The following is a 7,718-nucleotide window of genomic DNA, read 5'->3' as shown; positions in this document are numbered from 1 at the left end:
GGGTACAGCCTCAGTGTTCACAGTAAAACTGTAACTTAAAGCAGGTACAGCCTCAGTGTTGACAGTAAACGCGCGCTGGAAGTTGCACAGAATTTTCACAACCTTCAAGTTTGTGCTCAGCAGACCTTAAATTTGCTCAGTGGTGGAAATTGAGGTAACATTTGACATAATATGCACATACATTACAGCCTGGAACACTGTGTGGTACACTGGGCATGATGTGTTAGTTTACTCTGAGTTTCATTTGCTAATTTTATCCCTAAACCAATAATGTTTCTTAATAAATTCCCCTAATATGTAATATTTTGTTTCTTAATTGTCGCAGATGTTCCCATCGCGATGGTATCACTATGGTCAGGTAAAGTCCCTTTAAACTTTTAGTAAACACAGACATACACATACAGGATCTAGTGAATGTCTACACTCGCTTTGCAGTCTTCACATTTTGCTGCCTTGAAGTTAAGTAAAAAAGGAATAAAATTATATGTTTTTGCCTACAGATCTACACAAACCTATTCCACATATTCAAAGTGAAAGAAAGTTGTTTCTGTTTTAATATTTTGTTTCTTAATTGTAGAGATTGTCGCAGATATTCCCATCGCAAGAGCACTATCGTCAGGTAAAGTCCCTTTAAAGTAAAAGTGTACACACATGCACACACAGGACCAAGTGAAAGTCTACACACGCTTTGCACGGTTTTCACATTTTGCTGCCTTAAAATTAAGTAAAAAAGGAATTAAATTGTTTTTTTCTGACAGATCTACACAAACATATTCCACATATTCAAATGGAAAGAATGTATTGATTGCGTATGTCTTCACACCCCAGAGTTCATACTTGGCGGAAACACCCCAGAGATCATACTTGGCGGAAACACCCCAGAGGTCATACTTGGCGGAAACACCCCAGAGTTCATATTTGGCGGAAACACCCCAGAGTTCATACTTGGTGGAAACACCCCAGAGTTCATACTTGGTGGAAACACCCCAGAGTTCATACTTGGNCAGAGTTCATACTTGGAGGAAACACCCCAGAGTTCATACTTGGAGGAAACACCCCAGAGTTCATACTTGGTGGAAACACCCCAGAGATCATACTTGGTGGAAACACCCCAGAGTTCATACTTGGCGGAAACACCCCAGAGTTCATACTTGGTGGAAACACCCCAGAGTTCATACTTGGTGAAAGCCTCTTTGGGGAATGTGTCAGAATCAAAAGACCCTGGGACTATCCCAGGGACAAGAAAGCCTGGGACTATCCCAGGGACAAGAAACCCTGGGACTATCCCAGGGACAAGAAACCCTGGGACTATCCCAGGGACAAGAAACCCTGGGACTATCCCAGGGACAAGAAAGCCTGGGACTATCCCAGGGACAAGAAACCCTTGAACTATCCCAGGGACAATAAATTATTGAACTATCCCAGGGACAAGAAAGCCTAATTACACACATGTGAATGCCAAAGACACACCAGAATGGCTGTTGAATGCTCCTGAATGGCCCAGCCTCAGTTCTGACTTTAATCTGCTTAAAAGACTTTCACTAGCGACTGTATACTAAACATTTTGTATACACACATTTATACACAAACACAGATATCCACACTCACGCACCGACAGGCCTACTGTACATATGTTTATATACATATTATACTGAAACACATTGACTAAATCCCTATCGTTTACATATTATTCTGGAACACATTGACTAAATCCCCATCCTTTACATATTATACTGAAACACATTGACTAAATCCCCATCCTTTACATATTATACTGAAACACATTGACCAAATCCCCATCCTTTACATATTATACTGAAACACATTGACTAAATCCCTATCGTTTACATATTATACTGAAACACATTGACTAAATCCCCATCGTTTACTTTGCTTATTCTATCTCTAGAACAATGTCTTAATAAATACCATTAACGTATTCCATTTTGTTTTCTAATTGTAGATGTACATGGATATGCTTTCCTCTCAGGCTAGTCGGGTAAGATCCATTTAAACAAGAATTAAATAATCCATTCAAAATGAGACACAATAAATCAGATATAATAATATAGTAATAATGTATTATTTGATGTGCTAGACTTACATTTTGCTCAAAGCTCTACTATATGAGAGAATTAAGACTGTGACTGTGAATGTTGTCGATATTGATAATCTTTGTCTCACAGTGTATTGTGATGGCCAGTTCCTCCTCCATCTTGGGAAAATGGGAAATCAGGTCCTGCAACGACACACACGGCTTCATCTGTCAGCGCAAAGTTGGTGAGCAAAGACATTCTTTTACTTCCTCTTCTTTCTCTCTCCTCCTCTTCATCCTCTTCTTCCTCCTCCTTTTTGTCTCCGTCCTCGGCCCTCTGACTAAGTGTTGCTCTGCCCTCCTAGACTCAGGCATCCCAGTCCCGGCGACAACAGTGTTACCTAGAGGCTGGGTGAAGCTGGCCAACGACTCCTACAAGGTGCTGCCCCAGAACAGGACATGGTACGAAGCCCGGGTGCAGTGTGAGGCTGAGGAGGGCCAGCTGGCTAGCACCCTGGATGAACTGTCAGCAGCCTACCTGGAGCTGCAGGCTCTGAAGCTGCAGACACCACTGTGGATTGGACTCAATAGGAATGAGGTACAGTACTAGCTGTCTCTTCAGGTGCAACAGACTCCTCATCAGAATAGGCAGGTTATTGGTAATGTTGGATTCTGGGTGAAACTTTGAACATTTCTATACTAGAGACATGATGGATCATAAGTAATACTATCGTATCTGAGGGGTGATGGAGAATGGTTGTCACATCAGAAGTAACAAGGTGCTTCTACACTTGCATTGCTTGCTGTTTGGGGTTTTAGGCTGGGTTTCTGTACAGCCCTTTGTGACATCAGCTGATGTAAGAAGGGCTTTATAAATGAATGTGATAAATTTGATTGAAGTTATCTATAGGAGCCAGATGGCTTTGGAATGTGCTGGGTGGGCGGGAGGAAGTCACGGGACTGCTGTTGGGGATACGACTGGGTTTCAACCACAGGGTCGTCTACAGCACCACAAAACGGTGTTCTTCTGAGATAAAGCCTAGGTGGTCAGATTGTCAGGAAAGGCTAGTGTACTGTAATATAACATGGTGGTCAGATTGTCAGGAAAGGCTAGTGTACTGTAATATAACATGGTGGTACCCACCCAGTGATACCGTTACTTACATCACACAGCCGTGTGAGACAAGGTACCCTACCCCAGTGTGTTAAGTAGTGCTAGTGAGACAGTACTCCTACCCCCGTGTGTGTGTAGCACAGGAGAGACAGGTACCTACCCCATGCTGTTAGTAGTCTAGTGAGACAGTACCCTACACCAGAAACTGTGTTGTAGTCACCAGGAGAGACAAGGTCACCTACCCCAGTGATGTGTATTAGTCGACCCAGCGTGACGACAGGTAATGCCCTACCCCCCGTATGTTGTAGTCACCAGGTCGTGACAGTCTCCTAACTCCACGTAGTCGTCGATTGGCTCAGTCACGCCCACCAACCCAGGTGTGACACGCACAGGTACCCTACACAGTGTGTCTACGTTATACGTCACCCAGAGTGAATGAGACAGCACCTACCCAGTGTGTTAGTATGCCACCAGTGAGACAGTCTCCTACCCAGTGTGTTAGTAGTCCCAGGCTGAGACAGTACCTACCCAAGTGAGGTAGTCACCAGGTGTGACAAAGTACCATACCCACCCCAGTGTATCGTTAGTAAGTCACCTACCCCAGGGTGTTAGTAGTCCACAGGTGACAGGTACCTACCCCAGTGTGTTCATAGTCACACAAGTGAGACAGGTACCACACCCCCATGTGTTTATATCACCAGGTCAGAGGTACCGTACCCCAGGCTGTGTTATATCACCCAAGTGAGACAGTCTCCTACCCCATGTGTTAGTAGTTCACCACGGTGACAGGTACCTACCCCCAGGTGTTAGTATCACCATAGGTGACAGGTACCTACCCCAGTGTGTTAGTAGTCACCACGTGACAGGTACCTACCCCCAGTGTGTTTAGGTAGTCACCTACCCCCGTGTTGATAGTCACAGTAGACAGTCTCCTACCCCAGTGTGTTAGTATTCACCAACGGTGACCAGCGTACCACCTACCCAGTTTTTCCGTAGTACTCACCCCAGGTGAGACCAGCTCCTCCTACCCAGCCTGAGATCCCGAATAGTTACCACTAATTTCACCAGGTGAAGACGTACCTACCCCAGTGTGTTAGTAGTCACCAGGTGGAGAGTCTCCTACCCCAGTGTGTTAGTAATCCACCAGACGGTGACAGTACCTACCCCCAGGTGTTTAGTAGTACCCGTGAGACAGGTACCCTACCCAGTGTGTGTAGTAGTCACCATAGGTGACAGGTACCTACCCCAGTGTGTTAGTAGTCCCCCAGGTGAAACGACAGTATACACACAGTTTAGTATCCCACACCAGTTTATATCCATACATCACCAGTGGTGTTAGTAGTCACCAGGTGAGACAGTCCCTACCCCAGTGTTTAGTAAGTCACCAGGTGACAGGTACCTACCCCAGTGTGTTTAGTAGTCACCAGGTGACAGTACCTACCCAGTGTGTTTAGTAGTCACCAGGTGACAGGTACCTACCCAGTGTGTTAGTAGTCACCAGGTGAGACAGGTACCCTACCCAGTGTGTTAGTAGTCACCAGGTGACAGGTACTCTACCCCAGTGTGTTAGTAGTCACCATGAGACCGTACCTACCCAGTGTTAGTAGTCCCCCAGGTGAGACAGGTACCTACCCCAGTGTGTTAGTAGTCCCCAGTGAGACAGTTCACCTACCCAAGTGACAGTCCTACAGGCCCCAGTGAAAACTGGTTGAAAGACTAGCCAGGAGGGAAGGACATCTATTTGGTTAGGTCCTTATGGCAGCGCCCGTAATACCCATTGGCTAGAGTTCTCCCAGAGAAAGGAGATCCTATTGGTGGCGACCTCTCCCCTGCACACTGAGCAGTTCTGTAATCCTTTTGGTTGGTTCCCCTCCACAAGCTTGTCCCGCCCACGGCCCCACCCCAGACCCCGGGGAGTTATCCCAGATGGAGGAGGAGGAGATCGAGTGGTATGTAACTGGTCTGTTGCCCTTTCCATGAGTTGCACTGCTACAGCTTCGTCAATTGACGAAACATAGAGCTGGGACCGACGACACCTCCACCCAAACACTGATACAAGTTCAAACGGTAGGAGGAGCCTCAAAAGACCAAAACAGGCGATGTGCTAAAATTGCGTACTGCCTTTTTGAAACCCGCGGATGACACCAACGTTAGGACAACCACAAGACTGATTACCACCTCACCTTAATGCACCATTAGGACCACAGACCTGTACACCTAACCCCCCGCTAATGATGTGTGATTAGGACACAGACTGATCACCCTTATCTAAAGGGTGTATTAGACACCAGACTACGAGACCGCCCACAACATACCTATCTAATATAAGGAGTGCCATTAGGAACACAGGACTGCACACCTACACCTACCTAATGTATTAGGAACACAGACTGCATACACCTATTCTAAATGATTAGGAACACAGAACTGATTACACCTATCTACATGCGTATTAGGAACACAGCCTGATTAAACCTGATCTAATGCCATTCGTAGGCAACACACACGAGACTCGCGACTACAACCTAATCTCTCGAACTGTATATAGAGAAACACATCAGCACTAGATACCACCTATCACAACCTTTCGCCTACGTCCTCAGGACACAGAACTGATACACCTATGCTAATCATTAGAACACAGACTGATTACACCTATCTAATGGCATTAGGAACACAGACAGTATCACCCACCAACTAATGCATTAGGAACACAGACTGCACTATACCTAGTCAATTGGCACTTAGGTACACAGACTGAACACCTATCTAATGCATTAGGACACAGACTGATACACCTATCTAATGCATTAGGACACCAGACTGATATACCTATCTAAATGCATAGAACAACAGACTGATACACCTACCTAAATGATTAGGAACCACAGCCTGAGATGATACACCTATCTACAATGTATTAGGAAACACAGACTGATACACCTATCTAATGTCATTGGACAACACAGCCGATACACCTATCTCAATGCATTAGAACACAGGCTGATGACAACCTATTAATGTGATTAGGAACACACAGACAAGATATATTACCTATCTAATGATTAGGACACAGAACACTGATAACCATAATCTCAGCCCAACTGTAGACACAGATGATATCAACCTAATCTAATGGTATTAGGACACAGATACATATGCAACACTAATCTAATATTAGGAACACAGACTGATACACCTATCTAATGATGTATGAAACAACAGACTGACTACGACCACATCTAATAGCGGCACGACTGAAAGACCTATCTGATTAGACACAGACTATACACCTCATCTAATGGATTCACGAGTGACCATACACCACCTATCTAACTGCATTAAACACAGACTGAATACTATCTAATGCATTGGAACACAGACAATAACCTAATAACTAATGGTTTTACATTCCTGCGATGGACTGAGCGAGGTGCACACTTCAGGGAGAAAAGGAGAGAACTGGAATTGGGATCCAGTATTTTATGAACTGTGCACTTCTTTGGACAGAAACAAAACCGTGAAGAAAGTGGGAAAGCATTAATTCAAATATTGATGTGTTGAGAGGTGCGCTCCCTGCTGAGCATCTGAGGATCCTGAAGAACTCCACTTCATAAAAGAGCAACCGGAGGTCTGAAAACAGCTACTCTCCTTCTGGATAGCCTGTACAACAACACACCTAGGTAAACTACCAATCCATTCTAGATAGGCCTGTACAAAACACACCTAGTAACTACCAATCCTTCTAATACGCGCCTGTACACAAACACCACCTAGGTAACTACAATCCTTCTAGATAGGCCTGTACAAAATACACCTTAAGGAACCTACCAATCCTTCTAATAGGCCTGTACAAAACACACCTAGGTAACTACCAATCCTTCTAGATAGCCTGCTACAAAAGACAAAAACTACAATCCTCTAGATAGGCCTGTTACAAAAATACACCTAGTAAACTACCAATTCCTTCTAGATAGCCTGTACAAAACACACCTAGGTAACTACCAATCCTTACTAGATAGGCCTGTACAAAACACACCTAGGTAACTACCAATCCTTCTAGATAGGCCTGTACAAAATACACCTAGGTAACTACCAATCCTTCTAGATAGGCCTGTACAAAACACACCTAGTAACTACCAATCTTTCTAGATAGGCCTGTACAAAACACACCTACACTTTTATAATAAAAGGGTTCCAAAATGGTCTTTCGGCTGTCACCATGGGAAAACCTTGGTAACAGCCGAATAGCACTTTTAGGTTCTAGATATAACCTTTCTCTGTAAGAGTGTAGGTAACTACATGACTAACAACAGACCCTGTTGCAGGTCAGTGGAAGTGGCTGGACCAAACAGTGCTGGACTACATTAACTGGGCAGAGGGACAGCCTCAGGACTCTTACAATATGTATGATATATGCGATTCCTCCGATGGGACCTGGGGCACTGCCCCCAGATGGGCTTGATAACCATACATCTGCAAGAAGCCCAAAGGTGAGACAGACCATACATCTGTAAGGAAAGACGAGGGTGAGACAGACCATACATCCTGTAGGAAAGACGAGGGTGA

The 7,718-nt window shown here is 44.7% G+C and overlaps 1 pseudogene; it reads left to right on the top strand.

Annotated features, from left to right (window-relative positions):
* The window catches only part of LOC112073999 (macrophage mannose receptor 1-like), a 61,281-nt pseudogene that overhangs the window by 43,187 nt on the left and 10,376 nt on the right, over positions 1-7,718 (top strand).

This window comes from Salvelinus sp. IW2-2015, unplaced genomic scaffold (assembly GCF_002910315.2).
Source record: "Salvelinus sp. IW2-2015 unplaced genomic scaffold, ASM291031v2 Un_scaffold2457, whole genome shotgun sequence".
NCBI classification, from domain to species: domain Eukaryota; kingdom Metazoa; phylum Chordata; class Actinopteri; order Salmoniformes; family Salmonidae; genus Salvelinus; species Salvelinus sp. IW2-2015.
The sequence above is the reverse complement of the archived record's forward strand: the minus strand, read 5'-3'. Positions and strand labels throughout refer to the sequence as shown.